The sequence below is a fragment of the Panthera leo genome, chromosome B3 (assembly GCF_018350215.1).
Source record: "Panthera leo isolate Ple1 chromosome B3, P.leo_Ple1_pat1.1, whole genome shotgun sequence".
In the NCBI taxonomy this organism is placed as follows: domain Eukaryota; kingdom Metazoa; phylum Chordata; class Mammalia; order Carnivora; family Felidae; genus Panthera; species Panthera leo.
This window is the reverse complement of record NC_056684.1, coordinates 88,251,447-88,273,029: the sequence shown is the minus strand read 5'-3', so window position 1 is coordinate 88,273,029 and position 21,583 is coordinate 88,251,447. Positions and strand designations below refer to the sequence as shown.

Below are 21,583 nucleotides of genomic sequence, written 5' to 3'. Positions count from 1 at the left end.
ACAGAAAAAGCCACACACTGCAGTGCAGTTCTGAGAGTCTTAACCAGGCAAAAGGCAATTCCTTGAGCAAAAATTACTGGTAGAAAAGTCCCACACAGGCAGGAAGGGCCCGGTTCCAACACAACCATAGTCACCAGGCATTGGTTAGTAGGGGCTTAGTTATTCTTTGCACAGCTAATCCAAAAGGTGCTACATAGTTGGAGCCGTCAGTCACTATGTACCTTGTAACAGGTACTCTTAAAGGGACATGGAATGATGCATCTCCCTTGTCTTCACATTTCTTATTTTCTTTTACCTTGTGGTCCTGCCATCTTTCCAGTTTACCCTAATTAGGAACCATTAACCATTTAATTCCTCTCCTACCTCCCAAATTCATAAATTTGCTTTTTAAGCATTTCCCAAATCCATCTTCTCTTCTCCATCCCCAACTCCAATTAATCCTGTTCAAATTTTCATTCTCTACTGCAACAAATTCTAACTCCTTTACTCATTTTATTCCCCCCGAATCCACCCAACACATAGGTTTGCCAGAGAAATATTCATGCACATTCTTACCAGGGTATATATAAGGGTATATATAAGGGTATATGTAAGACTTCTGCCTTGTCTCCAGCATGGTCTCCAGTCTTCATGATCCAGAGACATTAAATGTTGTTTTGCACCTCCATGTCTTATGCTCTAATTTTTCCTTCTGCCTAGTATTCCTCTCATTTCTCCATTCCTGGCTCATTTCTAAAAATGTTCATTCTTTAAGATTCAGCTCAAGCATGATTTAATCTAGTAAACTTTCCCTGACCACACTGGGTCATATGTATACTCTAAGTTCACATAAAACCCATGCAATTTCTACTTTACATTATAAATATTTGCATCTCGAGCCTCCAAAACACCAAGTTTCTTCAGGGCACTTACTCACTTTGGAGCAAAAGCTTCAAGGTTTATTATTCATCCATATATTCTCTACACCTAGAAAAGTATCAGTATAGGGGGCACCTAGGTGGCTCAGTATGTTAAGCGTCCAACTTTGGCTCAGGTCATGATCTTGCAATCTGAGTTTGAGCCCCGCATGGGATTCTGTGCAGAAAGCTCAGAGCCTGGAGCCTGCTTCAGATTTTGTGTCTCCTTCTCTCTCTGCCCCTTCCCCACTTGCACTCTGTCTCTTTCTCTCTCAAAAATAAAAACTTTTTTTAAAATTTTTAAATAAAATTTTAAAAAATTATATAGGTGCTTAATATATATGGTTAAACAGTTTATGGAAAGAGAAAAGGAGTGAACGGAAATCCCTAAAGAACTATTAAATTGCTCAACATTTCCAAATTTCTTTGTCATAGCAAACCAAATTTGTCAAGTGCTATAATTATTATCTTTTATTTCAACAGTCCTGTAAAGTTTCCACTAGGTATTATATTTCCACTAGAAAATTGAAGATCAGTGAGGTCAAATAAGGTTTTGAGATTTAACCCATCATTTGATTCCAAAGGCTTTTTGTCATCTGTTCCCCTTCATAGTCCAATTTAATTCCAATGACTAAATTCAATGGCAGAGTCAACTCCATGGTATAGTCACCTCCAAGTACACTCAAAGACATTAAGTGCCATACTGGAAATGTAGGGACTTTAGAATAGACTTGGATTTGCCACTTACTAGCAGTGAGTATTGAGAAAATTATACCAACTTCATAATGTTCATTTATTTTTTCTGGAGAGGAAAAAAAAAAAGAGTATACCAGTACCTATTTTGCAGGGATCCTTTTAAGGACCATAGAGAACAGATATATACCACCTAGCATGATGCCTTGTGAGAATTAAACATTTAATATATAGTTGGCAATGGTGGAATGGATAATTTCATCCAGACACAGCAGAGCTACCAATAATCAGAGAAATGGCCCACCACATTATATTCCTGCTCTGTCCCACTCTCAGAGATGGTAACAAAAGACTATAAACAATGAGTCAACAGTCCAGAGGGCAAATTTTAAAAGACAGATTTTGTAAACATCAATAGGTTCATTAAATCTTCGAAGATAAATATAGCTAAAAACAATTGTCTGAAGATATATTCTTCTGTAATATAATAGGTATAGTAGACAATTATAAACCTTTTATTTTTCTGTGCCCCTTGCTCATGGGGAAAATATCTTTTGAAAAAGGTATCTTCTTAGAAATTTTTATTTGGAGTTATCAAAGATACTGCAAAATGGAAGAATCCCCTCGAGTGCATTCTATTCACATAATAAACTAATCATTATTTCAGCCAGGTTATCTGCATATTTCCTGAGAGTATAAGGCTTAAAAAAGGTCTTGTTTCTTGGCGCTTTTCCTTCTTGCAGCAGCCAGTTGCACTGTGAAAACGTAGTCTTTTAGCAATTCATGAAGATGACTAATGAACTCGGGATTCTCACTGTACCCCAATTGTTTATTACCCTATTCATATGTTCTGTGGGATAAAGAATTTGAAGCCGACTTATTTTAGTTTTAACATTTTAATCCAAATCTTGACATCTTCAAAATATTACCAGATCTCTTAAAGCAATTTAAAAATCAATTTGAGAGCAAGTCTACATGGAAAGAGCAAGTCTGGACATGTCCAATCATTCAGTGATTGTTCAAAAATGGAAAGGCAGGCTGATGATACAGACAATTTGTGCAGGTGTGGGAGTATTTTTAATGTTCTACTCTGTGGCAGAAATAAAGTGCAGATTTGGATCCTTCTATGAATATTTCTATCTTAACCTTTTCTGTCCTTTTGTTAAGTAGAAATAAATTATTTACATCTTTGTTAAAGCTTATGAAGAAAGATGAGTAATGTGATACCCCAAGGATGGCTCATCTACTGTGGTTTTCCTGTTTATAAGATTTGTAAGATGGTTAATTCTGAACTCTTACTGGAAGCATTAAAAAAAATTGCCCTAAAAATTTCTGCACGCATGCACACTTCCACACACACACACTTATTCATTTAAATAATTCATTCCATGTAAAAAAAAAAAAAAAAAGTTAAATATTTGCTAAAGTGCTTGAGATGTGGTGATGGAATGTTTTCTGCGGCTCATTATGGACCAATTTGTGCTCTATAGAAAGGTTGTCATCAGTAAAGGATGGCCAAAATGACATGAGGAAAGTGCTAACAATTAAGAGTAGAGCAGTTTTATTTCTGTATTTTGGTGGTTATCAATTGTTTTAGAGCTTGACTTGCCACCTTGCAATTAAGTATAACTATCATTTCTAAAGCAGAACATTTTGTTCAAAAGAAAAGCTTGTCTTATAGTTGAAGTTGGTAGATCTTTCCAACTGAGTGCTAAAAGGATTCCAGAAGTGACTACCCAGTGGGCATCCAAAGCTTGAGAACTAGCCATCTGCCCATTGATTAAATCACTTTTCTGCCATAGGTTGATTTATGGGCACTAATTTCCAATCATTCTACAGACCTATATCTGAATCAGGTGATTGTACTCTAATTGTCCCTGTTTGAAAAAGCTCTATTTCTGATCATCTCAATCTCATCAGTTTCAGATTAAAAATGGTCTTCAGACTAAAGAGCCACACTGCCCATAAATGTCACACAAGCCTAACAAAGATCTGATTTGCTGGAATATGTTTACCTTTATTAATATAAAAGATATAAAATTAATGAAGATAATTTTTCTTTTCTGATAGATTTCAGTGAAAATTGGGACTGTAGTATATTTCCCAAGAAAACAATCCTAGATCAATAGAGTTATCAAATATAAGCAGGGAATCTAGACATTTACTATTGAATGAAATCTGTATTTATGTGGCCTAATTATGGCAAAGTCATTTATAGTAAAAAACTCACCTCAACTTTACTGAACACCAGAATTACTGATGTTTTTTTCTGATGAAAACATCAAATTTAAAAGTCTACAGTGAGGGTAATGGCACTCTTATAGAGTTAAAGTCAAAAATACAGTTTATCGAAGAACAAAAGTCCAAGGTGCCTTTTAACATAAGCAAGACCTTAAAACCATTCACTGAGACACAATTAATTCTAAAAACCAGCTTTATTATATCTAGGTAGTAGCATAGTATTTTAGTACTTCTAAAAAATATTTTATCCAATAAAGCATTGAGATTTTTAATTAAACCAAGTTTAAAGTAGCATCTGGGCCTAAAATAATAAGCTTATCTTGGTGGTTTTTTAAAAAATCTGTTGCCTTTTTCTATGTTGTGGATGGTCAACACTTGCAACTGTATGATTTTCTGGTACTCCATAAAAAAGACTGATTTCAGTTTACTACACTTTATGTTCCTTTTAAGACTGATAGTCATGGAGTCATTGTAATAAATTCAGATGATCATAAATTTCTTCCAGGAATTCTATTTTTTATACATTATGGCTTCCTTGGAAGCGATTTTATAATATGGTACTAATCAATATTCCATTGTATAAGGAACTATAGAACCCCAACTCCCAGGATGTAATTATTCAGTTCATAATACAAATTTACCAATAAATATACTTGAAATGATGCTTGGGAACAAAGGACTTTTAGTAACATGAAAAAGACTTAAATTATGCTGAGGCACAGAGAAATATAATGTGGCCTATGTACACACTTCTCTGTTTGAATGCATTTGAGACTACTTTTGAAGTGTTATCTGTAACAAAGATCCCTTTCAACCTCAGAGAAACATTTGGAATGCTGAGAAATGCAAAAATCAGGCAACAGCAACATTGTCACACCATGTACCATGCAAACAGCATGTGGGGACAGAGGTGTTGTGCACAGCACACTTCGTTAGTTTGGTGAATATCAACTCAGAAATTTGAGTAAGCATTATTAGTCAAATAATTGCCACAGACAAAAATGCCCTTCAGTCTATTATGCCCCCTCTTTCCCTTGGCTTTGGGGATGGCTAACTTTGATTTGTCTTTTATCTAATTCAATCTCACCTGAAATGTACAAAAAAAAATCCAACTATATAAAGCACTAGGTTAGTCTCCTAGAAAAATTCAATGAAATATCAAAAATAGTCCCCAATTTTATAATACAAAGATTTGACTTCCAGCTCCAACAAACCTGAGGAAAGGTTTCACAGGTGAAGAATTAGTAAGACATTTACTTTTTAAGAGTATAAGCCTCTAGTCAAGATCTCAAATGGCTGCACATTGGAATCATCTGGAGAACTCAAAAAATACTGCAGTCTAGGCCCTATGCCCAGAAATCCTAACTGATTAACCTAGGAGATTGAAGACTTAAGTTTCCCAAGGTTATTTTACTATTTAGACAATGTTAAAAACAATTACTCTAGGTCCTTCATTTATTTCAGTGGTTCTCAACCAGGGGTGATTTTGTTCCCTACTCCCTGGGGGACATCTGGCAACATCTGAAGATATTTTTGATTGTTACTACTGGGAGAGTGCTACTTGCAACCATTGAGTAGAGGCCAGAAATGTTGGTGAACATCCTATAATGCACAAGACAGCTCCCTCAAAGAATTAACAGATCAAAAATGTCCATAGTGCCAAGGCTAAGAAACCCAATTCATTCATTCAAGAAATAGAAGCCAAAGAACCTGACTCTGTGCCAGATGGTGCTAGGTTCTGGGAACTCAGAACTCAGTCAAATTCTGACTTCACCATATAAACTAGCAGTATCTTTGGATAAGTTACAGAACCCTGCTATCCTCAGTTTTCTTATCTATAAAATAAAAAATATCATTTATCTCAAAATGGAAATTGAATTAGTTACAAGTAAAAACATTAGATAGATGCCCAGTACATAGTGGGTACTTAAAACTTTATCATTGTTTTGGGTTTTTTGTGGAAGTATAGAAGTCAGTCAAATACAGAAGGTAATTACAGGCAAAGGGAATATTGGGTGCAACAATCAAAGGAAGCAATGACATACCATTTTTAAAGAACTACCCAAAGTTCACTATTGCTGGGCATAATGAGTAAGTTGGGGTTTAGCAAATATCAAAGATGGAGAGATAAGTAAGAGTAGTGGACTAGAGCCAAAAACTCCAGTTTTTGCCCCTCCCCATTGTATCCACATATTTTGCTAGGTGTATTTCTAATGCCTTACACTGAAAGTCTATTCCTTGTAACTGGGCTAACATTGTGACTTACTTTGGCTAGTGTAAGCCAACAGAAGTAGCAGTTTGCCAGGACTAAGCCTAAGTGTCAGAAAGCCTGTCAGTTTCTACTTCCTCTTCTGGAATTTTGCTCAACAGCCAGAAGACAAGCTCTGACTGACCTTTTGGATAAGGAGACTAGTGACCTGATCACTTTGTCACACCAGCCAAGAGCCAGCCACTGGGCACCTGCCAGCTAACCACAGATGCACAAGATCTAGGTGAGGTGAGCTAGGCCTGAGCAAGATCAACAAACACCCCCTGCTGACCTAGTAGAAAATAAATATTTGTTGTTTTAAGTCACTGAATTTTGGCTTGTTCTTGCAGCCTTCTTGCAGCAATAGATAACTGCAGTATCCAGACACAGAAATACCCAGATTATGGGATATCATTATAAATCATGACTAGGAGTTTGAACTTTTATTTTGAACCTAATGAAGAATCACTGAATAACTGTTAGCAAGAGACATTAAGGAAGAGTTTTAAGAAAAACTATTCTGGCAGCAAGTGACAAAGGGATCAGAGTGGGGCATGCCTCGAGTGGCAACTGGAGATGAAAAGAATTTGACGTCAGAGTTCCCACTGCTGAATCAGTGCTAAATAAGAGAATTAAGAGCTATGAAAAATATTTTTAAAAAATTTTTTAACACTTATTTATTTTTGAGAGACAGAGACAGAGAGAGGCAGAGCATAAGCAGGGGAGGGGGAGAGAGAGACACACACAGAATCCGAAGCAAGCTCTGGGCTCTGAGCTGTTTGTTAGCACAGAGCCCGACGTGGGGCTCAAACTCACGAACTGTGAGACCATGACCTGAGCTGAAGTCGGAAACTCAACCAACTGAGCCACCCAGGCGTCCCAAGCTATGAAAAATATTTAATGGAAAATGTAGATTTTAAAAACTATGATTTATTAAATATTATATTAGTATCCTCCCCCCAAAAATTCTGGAAAGCTATTAAGTTCTCTAAGACTATTTGATGTCCAATTAACCTTGCTTTTATTTTTTATATGTTAAAAGAGTTGATAACATAGATATAGTAGACCCTAATTCAAGCAGAAGTCAGATGGCTATTTTGGAGATGGTATGGAGACACTTCAGTGAATGGGGATGATAACTTGTAAGTTCCATTTCAAATCTCCTTTCCTAGGGTTCTATTGGGAAGGAGAAGAAAAGTATTCGGAACTGCAGTGCACTTTTCTTTGTTTACAGTAGTGTGCCATCACTGCTGCCAGCAAATTTAGAAGACAACCTTTGGTCTCTGGACAAGCAGGACATGAATGACTGAAACCAATGTAAAGCCCTATGTATACCGATATAGAACACCCCAAGATTTATAGATTTACAGGAAAGTCAGACTATGTGACTTCCAAGGTTCTTAGTGAACAAATCAAAATTGAAAACAGAATTAAGGTCTTCGGTGATTTCCACACACTCCCCCCCTCCCCCACCATTATATACCCATGCCTGCCTCTTGCTTCAATGCTCTACACTTAGCCATGAGATTCTTTTAGTTTTAGAAAATAACCACTTAGCCTTTACCTAAATCATAACGAACGTTTTGTGAGCCCTTTCTATTCTCAGGCAGATCTTTTTCAATTTCATCTCTATTTCACTCTGCTACCCAGGCCAATGCTCACTTTAATCTTAGATTTTTTCCTCGTCTGTTTATAAGTTTCTCCTGCCTTTCTGCCGATCAAGTTTGCTCAAAATGTGAATCTCCTCCTTTTCCTATCCAATTCCCAAACCTAGCATTCAAAGTCAGTTTCTACATGGAACACAAACCTTAGCCATCTGAGTGCCTTTAAAATTTCAGTATGCAATCAGAAATAATTTCTCCACACATTTGGTCTGTTTCAATGCTTCCAAAATGACTACAATAAATCTGTGAATCATGTACAGAACATATTTTTTTTCCAGACTATAGTTTCTTTTATTACTTTCTAAGTCTTGGATAATTTACCACCCATCCCTTTCAAAGTACCTGCATCTCTCATGGTAGCAAGCCATACAAACGACACAAGCAATACAGCACACATTTCTCCCATGAGGAATGGGCTCCCTTTATGAACCTTCTCATGGATTAAGCTTTTTTAAGGGGTTTTTTTTATTTCCTTCTTAAAAAGGGATAAAAACTTTTAAATTCAGACTTCATTGTCTTCAAAGTGAATTTTTGCTCTATATTGGAGCCTACAAAGTAATTAAAAAAAATTAAAGTTTGCAAGACCCAGAAACATTCTTTGCAAGTTAAAAATAGAGTAATCAACCTTATTCACAATTAAGTTCATGATACAGAGATAGGGATCAATAATATGAAAAATATAGCATAGTTATTGCCTGCCTTTATTTTTTTGTTTTAGTTTTTGTTATGAAAGTAATATATATTCTTCTATATTCACAATACAGAAAAAGTTGGGAGGGGAAGAAGATCAAAAAGGCTAATGAAAGAATAACAAGATGGCAGAGTAGGAGGACCCTACGTTTGTCTCCTCCCATGAACACAAATAGATAGCTATCAAATCGTCCTAAATACCCTAGAAATAGACCTGAAGACTGACAGAACTCCACAGATAAAGGGAGAGAAAATGCCACGTTGAGGACGGTAGGAATTGTGGAGACATGTTTTAGGGAAGAAATGGATCATGGATGCTATGGAGGAGAGGGATCCGTGGTCATGGAGAAGGGGGAGGGGGGAGGGAGGAGATGGGGGAGTGTGTGAGGGAGGAGACGTGTGTGTGTGTGTGTGTGTGTGTGTGTGTGTGTGTGTGAGTGAGGAAGGAGACAGGAGTGTGTGTGTGTGTGTGTGTGTGTGTGTGTGTGTGTGTGAGGGAGGAGACGTGTGTGTGTGTGTGTGTGTGTGTGTGTGTGTGTGTGAGTGAGGAAGGAGACGGGAGTGTGTGTGTGTGTGTGTGTGAGGGAGGAGACGTGTGTGTGTGTGTGTGTGTGTGTGTGTGTGTGTGTGAGTGAGGAAGGAGACGGGAGTGTGTGTGTGTGTGTGTGTGTGTGTGTGTGTGTGAGTGAGGGAGGAGACGGGTGTGTGTGTATGTGTGTGTGAGGGAGGAGACGGGTGTGTGTGTGTGTGTGTGTGTGTGTGTGTGTGTGTGTGTGTGGAGACGGGTGTGTGTGTGTGTGTGTGTGTGTGTGTGTGTGTGAGGGAGGAGACGGGGGTGTGTGTGTGTGTGTGTGTGTGTGTGTGTGTGTGAGGGAGGAGATGGGGCGGGGTGTGGGTGTGAGGGAGGAGGCGGGGCGGGGTGTGAGGGATGAGGGGGGAAGAGAGGAACACATAAGGGGATGCGCAAGGAGAGTGATTCCTCAAAGCCACTGGCTTGGAAAACAAAAGGGGCTGAATTTGCTGAGTTCTTGCAACCAGCAAAGTTTAAAGCCTGAGTTTTAAAGGTCAGTGGGCTTGCTGGGATGGAGCCTGGAGGCCACTGCCTTGCTCCTGAAGAGAAAGCAGGCAAACAACCCTGGGGTAGACAGTATGGAGACAGTACTCAAAGAATGCCTGGGGCAGAAAGGGGAGATTATTAGCTCATCTCAGAGAGTATCCTTAGGAGGCAGTGTTCAGAGAACAAGGAAGCTGACAGTGCCATTTCCTACCCCCACCCCTCAGCATAAACACAGAGCCACCAACAGGAGGCAGCTCAGGGCAGATGCTGGCTGCCTGGCTTGCTTACACCAAGCCGCACACCACTGTGCTCTTACAGGACTGCCCTTCTTGGTCAAGCTTGCCTCAGTCCCCGCATGGTGGGCACCTCCCTCAGAATACCAGCACAAATCCCTGCCCACACCATGTCTCCCAACAAGGGAGCTCTGAAGGACTTCGGTTCTGCTGGAGTTGGTGTCAGGTCTCATTTCACAAGCAGACCAGAGCACACCACATTCAGGGGAGGGACTAAACACTGCCCATAGCAGCCAAGGATAGAGCATCCAGGACACAACAGCAGAGCACATGCAGCACGTACCAGACACACTCCCTGAAGTGCCAGGCCCTGGACACTACATGACCTTTATTTCATAAGGCCATTACATTCAGGAGCAGGAGACAAAACTGGGTTTTGTAACACACAGAAGAAGGCAGAGACTTAGACAAAATGTCAAGATGGAAGAATTCATGTCAGATAAAAGAACAAGGTAAGAGATCTAAGCGAAAAAGATCTAAGCAATAAAGAAATAATCTTAAAAACAGAAAGACAAAAGAAGTCCTTAACAAAGAAAAGCCCGTAAGGCTAGCTGGAGATTTATCAACAGAAATTTGGCAAGCCAGGATGAAGTGGCATGATATATTCAAAGTGCTGAATGGGAAAAATCTGCAGTCAAGAACGCTCTATCCAGCAAAGCTATCATTCAGAATAGGAGAGATACAGTTTTCCAAACAAAAACTAAAGGAGTTCATTACCACTAAACCAGCCCTGCAAGAAATATTAAAGAGGACTCTGAGTGCAAAGGTGAGACCAAAAGTGACAAAGACAACAAAAGATCAGAGCAAATCTCTAGAAACAATGACAAAACAAATAGTAAAATGGCACTAAAATACATATAACTACTCTGAAAGCAAATGGCCTAAACACCAAAGACTTACGGTAGCAGAATGGAACAAAAAACATAACTCATCTATAAGAGATTCATTTTAGACCTAAAGACAGTAGATTGAAACTAAAGGGGTGGAGAAACATTTATCATGCAAATGAATGTCAAAAGAAGTATAAGTAGTAATACTTATATCGGACAAACTAGACTTTTGTTGTTTTTATCCTGCATTGGTATCAGGGTAGTACAGGCCTCATGGAATGATCTTGAATGTGTTCCCTCCAGTATGTTGTCAGATTTTGATAAAGATTGTGATTTTTTTTTTTAAATGATAAAATTTGCCAATGAAACCATGTGGTCTTGGGCTTTTCTGTGCTGGGAGATTTTTGATTCCTAATTCAACTTTGTTACTGTTATTGGTCTAAGATTTCCTACTTCTTGAATTCAAGATCCATGATTCAATCTTGGTAACATTTTTAGTGATTATCTGATTTTTCCCCCTAAATTATCTCATCTGTTATGTAATTGTTTACAGTAATTTTTGTTTTGAGAAAAAAAAAAAAAAAAAAAAAAAAAACAGCCCTTACTTTCGATGTTTTGTTAGTGTTTGTTCTGGTCTCTATTATACTTATGTCTGATTTTCCTTTGTTATTTCCTTCCTCTGCTAAATTTTAGCTTCCTTCTTTTTCTAGTTCCTTGTAGTATAATGTTTATTTTGCAACTACAAGCATTTGTAGCATAAATTTCACTCTAACATGTGCTTTTCTATCCCACAGGTTTTGGAATACTGTTTTGTTTTTCTTCTGTTTTGATACATATTTTGATTTGCTATTTCTTATTTGGCCTATTGCCAGTGCAGTAGTGTGTTTAATATTTACATATTAAGTATTTAATATTTATATTGTAGATTTTCCAACTTCTATTGTTGATCTTTAGTTACGTACCATTGTAGCTGGAAAATATAAGTGGTATGATTTTAGTCTTCCTAAATTTGTAATATTTGTTACGTCTCCTTTTATGCGATTTAACTAGGCGATTTGTCTGTGTACCTGAAGAAAATGTGTGCATTCTATTTTTCTTAGATGGGATGTTTTATATACACACACACACACATATATATATATATATACACACACACACACACACACACATATATACACACACATATATATGTATATATGTCTTTTAGAGCCATATATTCTGAAGTATGCTTCAAGTAAAAAAATGTTCTTGTTAAAAGAAAATGACTTCGAGGGGCGCCTGGGTGGCTCAGTTGGTTAAGTGGTCGACTTCAGCTCAGGTCATGATCTCACAGTTTGTGGGCTTGAGGCCCACATCAGGCTCTGTGCTGACAGCTCGGAGCCTGGAGCCTGCTTCAGATTCTGTGCTTCCCTCTCTCTGTTCCTCCCCTGCTTGCACTCTCTCTCTCAAAAATAAAGATTAAAAACAAATATTCAATAACTTTGACAGTGATCATTTAAAATAAAGCATCAGAGAGGAAGTTAGTGGGGAGACAGGTGAAATAGGTGAAGGGAATTGAGAATACACTCATGAGTAATGATGTATAGGATTGTTCAATCACTTGTACACCTGAAACTAATAACACTATATATTCATTATACTGGAATTAAAATAAAAAACTTAAAGAAGCGGGGCACCTGGGTGGCTCAGTCAATTGAGCATACGGCTTCAGCTCAGGTCATGATCTTGCGGTTCGTGAGTTCGAGCCCCAGGTCTGGCTTGTGCGGACAGCTCAGAGCCTGGAGCCTGTTTAGGATTCTGTGTCTCCTGCTCTCTCTGCTCCTCCCCTGTTCATGCTCGGTCTCCCTCTCTCAAAAATAAACTAACATTAAAAAACTTAGAAAGGCTAATGACAACTACTAACATTACTATGGTTGACCCTTGAACTTCCAGGGGCCAGGGGTGCCAACCCCTGTGCAGTTGAAAATCTACATTCAATAACTTCTGACTCCCCCAAAACTTAAATATTCATAGCCTACTGTTACCAGTAATAGTCAATTAACCCACATTTTTATGTTATATTGTTTTATTATATGCAGTATTCTTAAAGCAAGCTAAAGAAACGATGTGAAGAACATTATAAGAGAAAATACATTAACAGTATTGTTAAAAAAAAAATCCATGTGTAGGCAATATACCTTCTATATCTATTTCTTGCTTCAACAGCCTGTTTATGCAACAAACCCAGGGACACCCCTCCTTCTAGCCTCCAGCTACTCTTCTACTTCCTTTCTAGTCGCAACCCTAAGAACCATCTTCCAGCCATCCTCCACCTCTGGAACAATCCAGCACCACTTTTTGAGCTTAGCTTATTGCTAATCAATGATGAGCTCCCAAATTAGTTAGAATTATTCCACCTAAATGGAGGCCATCAACAACCTGGTCAACATGAATCTACAGGCCTCCTACACCTACCTTTCTGGGCTCTTATTTCAACTGCAATCATGCAGCTCTTAAGGGTATAGATCACTTCTTTTAGGACCTGCAGGGTATCAAGCATATCTAAGATGCAAACATCAATGCTGTGGTCATACCCTCTTCCAAGATGTGCAGAGGCTATACCAAAACCAGTGGGGCAAAACACTGGACATCATGGAAGCTGCCATGGTCCTGGAGAAGAACCTGAACCAGGCTCTTTTGATTTGCATACTCTAGGTTCCCCTGCAGACCCCCACCTCTGTGACTTCCTGGAGAACCACTTCCTAGGTGAGGTGAAACTTGTCAAGAAGGTACCTGACTAACCTCCCCAGGATAGTTGGTCCCCCAAGTGGGGCTGAACAAATATCTCTTCTAATAGCACACCCTCAAGCACCCAGAAGCTCCAGGAGCTTCTGGAGCCCAAAAGCCATTGTGGGGCTCTCCCTGGCATCCCCCTGGTTCCAGGGCTTCTTTCAGTATCTGCCTGCAGCTGCTAGACAACTTTTTTTTAAAGAACTATTCTGGAGCCCCTTCCCAAAGGGAAACAATAAAGCTTTTTGGTTGGGGGCAGGGATGGGGCAGATATAGGTGGACCTGCCCAGTTCAAACCTGTATTCAGGAGTGCATGTGATTAGTTTACTAGTCTTTTTTCAATAAATACTTGTATACAATTCACTGTGCTATATATCCAGGTCTAGAACCTTTTACTAAAAATTACAGCATAAGTATCACCCCATTTTGAGTATAACTTTATTATAACATTTACAGTGTTCTAGGTTCTGTGCTAAGAGTCACATAAGTGGTTAATTTGATCATCACAGCCACATTTTAAGGTAATCATAATTTTATAAATTAAGGTAATTGCCCTAATTCTAAAAGTAGGGAAATTATGACATCCTGCTAACGTTTTAAAAACATTTTGTAGAACTAGTGCGCTTATTGAAATCTACTCCAAACCTTCTGAATCAAAATCTCAGAAAATAAATTCAGTCAGCACCCCAACTGATTTTTCTGCTCTACAAAAATGTGAGCACTGTTGCCCCTTTGTAATATAGCTTAATTTGCCTCATCTACCTATAACCAGTAACAGATTTATTTACATCCTTCATTTTCTCGGTCACTTATTTTGAATCATACTTAGGGGCATTAGAGCAAGGCTTATGCAGGATTAGCTTAGGGGGATTTTCTAAAGAAGGCCATGGGGGAGAAAATGAATTAGTTGACTGTTTCCACCTGAGGTACTTACAAGGTAGGGAAACAGTACTACATTCCTCCTAGTACAGTTTTTTTTTTTAAGATTAATTTTGAGAGAGCACGCATAAGCTGAAAGAGAGAGAGAGAGAGAGAGAGTCAGAGTCGAGTTGGATGCTTACCAACTGACCATCCAGGCGCTCCTATAATGTCTTACCTCAGCTTCCAGAACAATTTCAAGTTTAGTTGGCTTCCACCTAAATGCTTTAATTTTTTCTAGTTGCTTCTGCTGCCTATTTTATTTTCATCTTGAGACTTCTCACCAGCCTTTTCACTCAAGCCTGAATTTCTCAGGAGAGAAGTTATTTCTTTTAGAGATTTAGTAGTTCATGTTTCTGTCCAAGACATGTTCCTTCTGGAGGTCACCTACACCCACCTCATACCTCAATATTTGCTACACTGCCCACATATTGTAGAGGTAGAGTCTGTATACAAATGTCTGAAAGTGATTCTATTTTGTAATGCGTATCATCTGAAAGGAGATGGCACACTTAGAACCTCTAACTTACTTTGGGTGCTAAACAGATCAAATTCAGACTAATGCCCACTAAATCTCATGATAAAACTGAGGTACTGATTTCAGCTCAATTTGGAGGCTATTGCTGATTTGATTTCTATACTAGAACACAGCAGTCTATTTCAGCTCCTTAGGATTTCCTTTTTCTTGTAGAGTTAGGCATGTAATTTCCAAGGGCACAGTCCAAGCCTTGTGATACAGTGTGTCAACACTGACAGTTAACTCAAAGGTAATGGAGTCATTCACTCAATTCTGTGCTACCTATCTTCTGAAATGCTCAACTGGGCCATATGGTTATTACCAAATATGTGCAGAATATGGCACTTGTGGTCACAAACTTTAGATCTCTCTCATCTTGATTCTTTTTTTAATGTTTATTTTTGAGAGAGAGAGAAAGAAAGAACAAGCAGGGGAGGAGCATAGAGAGAGAGTGGGGGAGACAAACTGAACAATACTCCAGGTTCCAAGCTGTCAGCTCAGAGCCCAAAGCAGGGCTTGGACCCACGAACCGTATGACCTGAGCCAAAGTCAGATGCTTAAACAACTGAGCCATGCAGGTGCCCCCATTGATTCTTAATTTTGAGTTATCCTAACTTGAATGAAAAATTTAGTTTAAGTAAAACCTTGGTTTGCAAGCATAATTCGTTCCAGAAACATGCTTGTAATCCAAAGCACTTGTATATCAAAGAGAATCTCAAGAACCATTCAGGTCACATACTATTCATATTGCAAGACACCACTCATTTATCAGGTGAGAATTTATTAGACATGTCTGCTCATCTTGCAAACACTCACTGAACAAGTTATTTACAATCCAAGGTTTTACTGTACTTTCCTTAGAAATATTTCTTGACTAATTTCTTTTCTGAGCCCCTGAATGAGTATAAAACTCCATTGTCCATTTCTTAGTAGTTGTGAGAGGTCTTCAAGCTTGTAACTCAAATATTTTCCTAGAATATTACTAATCAATCACTTAGATTTTGCCTAAGATATAAAGAGCACTTCCAATATGGAAGACATATTTGTTTTATTCAACTATTTTTTGGCTGAGAAAAGTTTTCTTCCATTATGGTTTTTTAATTTTTTTAACATTTATTTTTGAGAGATACAGAGACAGAGTATGAGTGGGGGAAGGGCAGAGAGAGAGGGAGACAGAATCTGAATCAGGCTCCAGGCTCTGAGCTGTCAATGCTTGATATGGGCTCAGGTCATGATCTCACAGTCATCGGATCGAGCTGCACATTGGGCTTTGTGCTGAGCAGAGTCTGCTTGGGATTCTCACTCTGTCCCTACCCCACTAGCTATCCTCAAAATAACCAACCTTAAAAAAAAAAATAGAGTTCCAGCTCTAATGTTAAAAATTTAGAAGTGCTAGAATATAAGCATTACAATGTCAAAATAATTATCAAGTAATTGAAAACCTTGGACTTGGAAGCAAGTTTACTAGGCGTTCATTTAGGAATTTTGGATAAATAGAAGATTTACTATTTGTTCTCAGTATGTTAAAGTGTCTAAATTAAATGGCTTAATGGCCATTTAGTTTATCAGACAGAACAATTTGACTTTCATCAAGATCTGTAATTTATGATCTATTTTTGATAAGTATCTATTATAGAATAAATTACTTTATCAATCCAAAAAGAGGTAATTTACTATGTAAGTGAATTTTTAATTCCTGCTGATAAAATCTAAGTAAAAAATGCCCTTACAAATATTGTCAGTCTTGATATATATAGTTATGAGCTTGGCAGTAAAACAAATTAGCAGAGTCTCTCAGTTCACATCTGCTAACAAGGAGTTTATAGTTCTCAATTTATTTTGCTTTCAAAAAGGAGTAACTTATGAGAGACTATATTTACATCCCTATAATTCTTACTTGTGATCATTTTCTCTGGCACTTAGAGTTATGTAGTAGAAAGTAGTTCAAGACACTCTTTAGAGCTAAAGACAAAACCAGATAGTCAATTCAGTATCCAAATAGTAATTTAAGCTCCTAGATTGGTACTATAATAAAACAAATATTCTGTATAATAGGAAAACTGATGGTAATAAGGAGTTTAAGTTGACATTTCACAATGGTCTGTCCTTGGTAAGCTACAGCAGAGTTTTTGGAACTTTGCAAAAAACAAAAACACCTAGTTTTGTGAGACACTAATAGCAATGCTACAAAACAAAATACTATCACCATAGCATACTTTCCAGTAGTAAAATATTTAGGGAACACTATATGCTATCCCACACTCAGAATATTAGGTTAGAGCTCTGAAAAGTACTACAATACTAATTAAAAAAAAAAACTTATTGAACTCCATATTTCCTAAACTCACAAATAGGAAGATACTTGTTTTGTCACATATTCAGTAATAACCTAAGGAAAGTTATTCCATGAAACATTCCTTAAGAATCTGTCCAAAGGTTCGTCTGGGTGGCTCAGTCGGTTGGGCATCCAACTTCAGCTTAAGTCAGGATCTCACCATTTGTGAGTTTGACAGGGACCTAGCCAACCCAGTAAGATATAGTAAAAGGCAGCTGGGGGGGGGGGGGGCAGAATACCCAGATCTATGCTTTTCTCACTCTGATCACCTATCTTTGGTCCCCTTGGCCAAATACAACCAAAGGGACCACATTAATTCTGTCTATAAAGTTTAGCCTCCTTGTGCACAGAGGATATAAAAAGGTAAATAATAGATCTGGATGGGCAAATACCCAGCACAGTAATACTGTATCTGAGGTCTAATAGGTTTTCCTTCCAGGTATCATATTAGTTTCCCCCCCCCCCAAAGATTATTTTGTTGAAACATTTGCCTATCAATATTTACTAAGCGTCTACTACAATAGGAAAACAAAGATCCTGAAGGAGCAGACAGCCACAAGTCATGAGAGAAAAGTAACTATGTAAACTGAAGTGCAATTTAATTAGGACTATAACATAAGTATGACTCAATTCCTATAAGTTTACAAGGGAGAAGAGTAACTCTGCTTAGGAAAACCAAAAGGCATTAGAGAAGCAGTGATATTTGAACGCAGTTATGAAGCATGAATAGAAGATTTTCTAGGCATGGTGGCTGGCAAATCAGGGAATGTATTTCTAACAGAAGGGACAGCATGTACTAGGCAAGGGTGTGTGAAAAGGTAGGCATATTTTTTGCAGGGATTGGTTAAGAGATGTTTTTTTGTTTGTTTTGTTTTGAGAGACAGAACATGAGCAGGGGTGGGGCAGAGAAAGAGGGAGCAACAGAATCCAAACAAGGCTCCAGGCAAGATCATGACCTCAACTGGACGTTCAACAAACTGGCCACCAAGCACCCCTTGTAAGAGGTTCTGAATTGTTTACTTTGCAGGGCATGCTATGGAGCTGTGGTAGGTGAAAATGCAAGCACTGTTTAGATACTTATAATTCTAGGACTCTGGAATTTGTTCTGTACTTAAATTGTTTTCAGTTTAATTTTTAAAAAAAGAAATTACAGATTAGTAGCTTTGTGGACTACAGGTGGGGTAATATGGCTCTGATCCCCAACCCCAAGATGAAATTTACTTATTCCATCCTTCTGAGGCTGTGGGTTGCACTGATACCATAGAGAACAACTTTTCTGTTTTCGTCTAAGATGATTGCAACATGATCGATTCAGTGCAATTTTAGATGTGCTATCTGAAATTGTAGCTGTTCAAACAGTATAAGAGAACCTGCTAGAAAAGAACAGCCCAAACAGTTCTATTAGTAGGCTCACTTTCTGATAAATATCATTGTAGTTGTGCTAGATAATAACTGGCAAGAGCAAACTATACAAATTTTGCCCTGTATGTTTCATAGGAGTCCTCAGTGCCAATTTTCATAGAAACTTAAATTAATCCTTTCTCCACTGCCTTGTCCAATTAACTGTTCTCCAGTTAACTTTAAAACAAAATAAGATTTCCAATAAAAGACTTTAGGGCACAACCTAACTTTGGGTGGCATTTACAAATTACTTCCCCTTCCGTGCCTGATTATGACCAGATCAAACCGTGAATGAACCATTCTGAATTACGGAATGTAATGAACCAAAGAAATAGAAATGTGCCTGTGGGGATAAAAGTTCATTCTCCTGAGGTCTTTCTAGATTTCTATCCTGTGTGATGTTTCTCAGATCAATGTTTAAAAGAAAATCTCAAAAATAGTATCAAGTGTTTTATTTTGTCTGAAATATGTCTTTTCCTTAGGTCCCTATTCATTTCTATCTTGGCCACCAAATAGACTAACATGTTAGGGGACCAATACATAACACTTTTTGATAATATTCAAAAAAAAATGTGTACCTGAGCACCCTTGACACCTAAAGCCTGTTTGCATTGTAGCTTTGTTTTCTTAGAAGAGATGATTTTTGCCTGAAATAGCCCTTCACCAATCCCCATTTCTGCCCCCTTCCCCCACAGTAAACTCTCGCCCTCTCACACCATCCCTATCCTATGTGCCTTTGTATTTACCTCATAGCAGTTAGCATATCAATACAACAATTATTTCTCCACATTTTTCACTCCCTTCCTATACTGTAACTCTTTAATCTCAGGAATTATTTCTAATATACCTTTGTAACCCCAGAAAGCAGTTAATGAGTATATGATAAATTGAAGGGACCTTTATCATAAATAGCAACCACTGAAATAATATGCAACTTATTTTTCTAGTCCTAATCATGCTGCCAAATTCTTACCCCAAGAAATCAATCATGAGTAGCACCACTGAATGAGAACTCGAGTATGAAGCTGAGTTGCTCTAAATCATAATATTTCAGAGATTAGAATAAACTTCACCTCAACCCCAAACTAGTTTGATGCTTATTAGACCCCAAAGTCTCCTCCAAATAGACTTTTAACCTGCCATCCATTTCAACTGTGGTTCTCATTTTGGCTGCCACATCTCCTTGATGTGGCAAGTACTTGAATCTTGTAAGTACTTGCACAGCCCTAAACTTAAAAGATCTTTATTTTTAAAAGTCACAACTTCCAGTTGGAAGTAAATTAACTATAGTAAAAAATGTCTGGACAAAATACAAAAAGGCAATTACCTAAAAATTCTGAGAAGTAAGTAGTAAGTACATTGGAAAAGATAACGTAAAGTGACTAGTAGTTTCTAGGAAATGCCCCCCTCCTTTACTTATTACATATTGAATTGTGTCCATCCAAAAAAATATGTCAGGGTTCTAAACCCTAGTACTTAAATGTAACTTTATTTGAATATAGTGTCCTTTCAGAGGTAATCAAGTTAAAATGAAGTCATTAGGGTGGACCTTAATCCAATAGGACTGATATCCTTCTAAAAGGAGAAAATTTGATCACGGAGACATGCACACAGTAAGAATGCCATGTGAAGATCAGAATTATACTGCCACAACCAAGGAGCTTCCAGAATCTAGGAGAGAGGACTAAAATAGATCCTACCCTAGTGTGGAGGGAATATGGCATCTGGTTCTGCCAACACCCTGATCTCCATTCTAACCTTCAAAGCTGTGACACAAATTTCTGTTTAAATCACTTACTTTATGGTTATTTGTTATGGAAATTCTACAAACTAATATACCATCTTTTCTCTCTCAGCTTTGACCAAAGGATGGCCCCAGTTATGGAAGAATTCAGTGAGTACAGAGAGCAAAAATCTCAGGGAATTCCTTTCTGGAAAGAGAACAAGAAAAGCAGATCCTAGAAGCCAAAGAGTGTAGCAGGGGGGCAGCAGGAGGTGAGGGGAGGGAGGAATTCCTGTAGAGAGATGGAAATAGGAATTCTCTAATTCTATGATCTAGCAAAAGTTCTCAGCTTACCCCTGATTCATGTGTTACATGCACAACAGAAACCCAGATCACAGCTAAGGTTAAAAGCTGAATAGTTCAAAACACGATTTACTTGCTGAAATAAGCCCTGAGTGGCATGCACAGAATTTAGTCAAAACACAGAAGGCTTTGAAAATTGAACTGACATTGGAAATCCTGCCCACAAAAAGCGATAAACCTATGCTGGCTATAGGTTGATTGCCTCAAAAATTTAAGATGGTTGGGCTGGGGAGGTAGAAATCAACATGATCTGGAGACCTAAAAAACTCATGATGTGACATTCAAAATATTACAATAAAAAGTTACCCAACATGTAACTACAAAAATTTGATCAACTCTCAGTGGAAAAGACCCTCAATTACAATCCTAAAATGACCTAGATGTTGAAATCATCAACCGAGTACTTTAAAGCAGCCTTAGTAACTATGCTTGTGAAATGTTACCAGATACAGGAGTGAAAAGTAAAATAAATGTTACATATTTGCCTAATATTTTTATCCTAAGTTATTTAAAAGATTTTTTTTGATGAAAACAAACAAACCCCACACTTTTTCTGGTGGGGTTTTTCAATGTATATAGCTGTAATATGGCTGACCACTCTAAAATACAGGGAGAAGGATAGGGGTGGCTGGCTCAGCTGGTTAAGCCCCTGACTCTTAGTTTCAACTCAGGTCATGATCTTGCAGTCATGGCATCAAGCCCCTCATCAGGCTCTGTGCTGGGCAGGGAGCCTGCTTGGAATTCTCTCTCTCTCCCTACCCCACTTGTGCATCCTCTCAAAATAAATTTAAAAAAATAAGTAAATAAGATAGAGAAGGATAAAGGGGCCTATGCTACTATAAGATTCTATATTTCACTTAAATAAAATAATAACTCTATATAGACTCTAAAAGATTAGTTGTGTATATTTTATTTCCTAGCATAACTAGTTAAATACGTGAAGCA

General features: G+C 38.0%; 1 pseudogene; it reads left to right on the top strand.

The window, feature by feature from the left end:
* Positions 1 to 12,976: 12,976 nt before the first annotated feature.
* On the top strand, positions 12,977 to 13,445 carry LOC122222638 (annotated as a pseudogene).
* Positions 13,446 to 21,583: the final 8,138 nt, after the last annotated feature.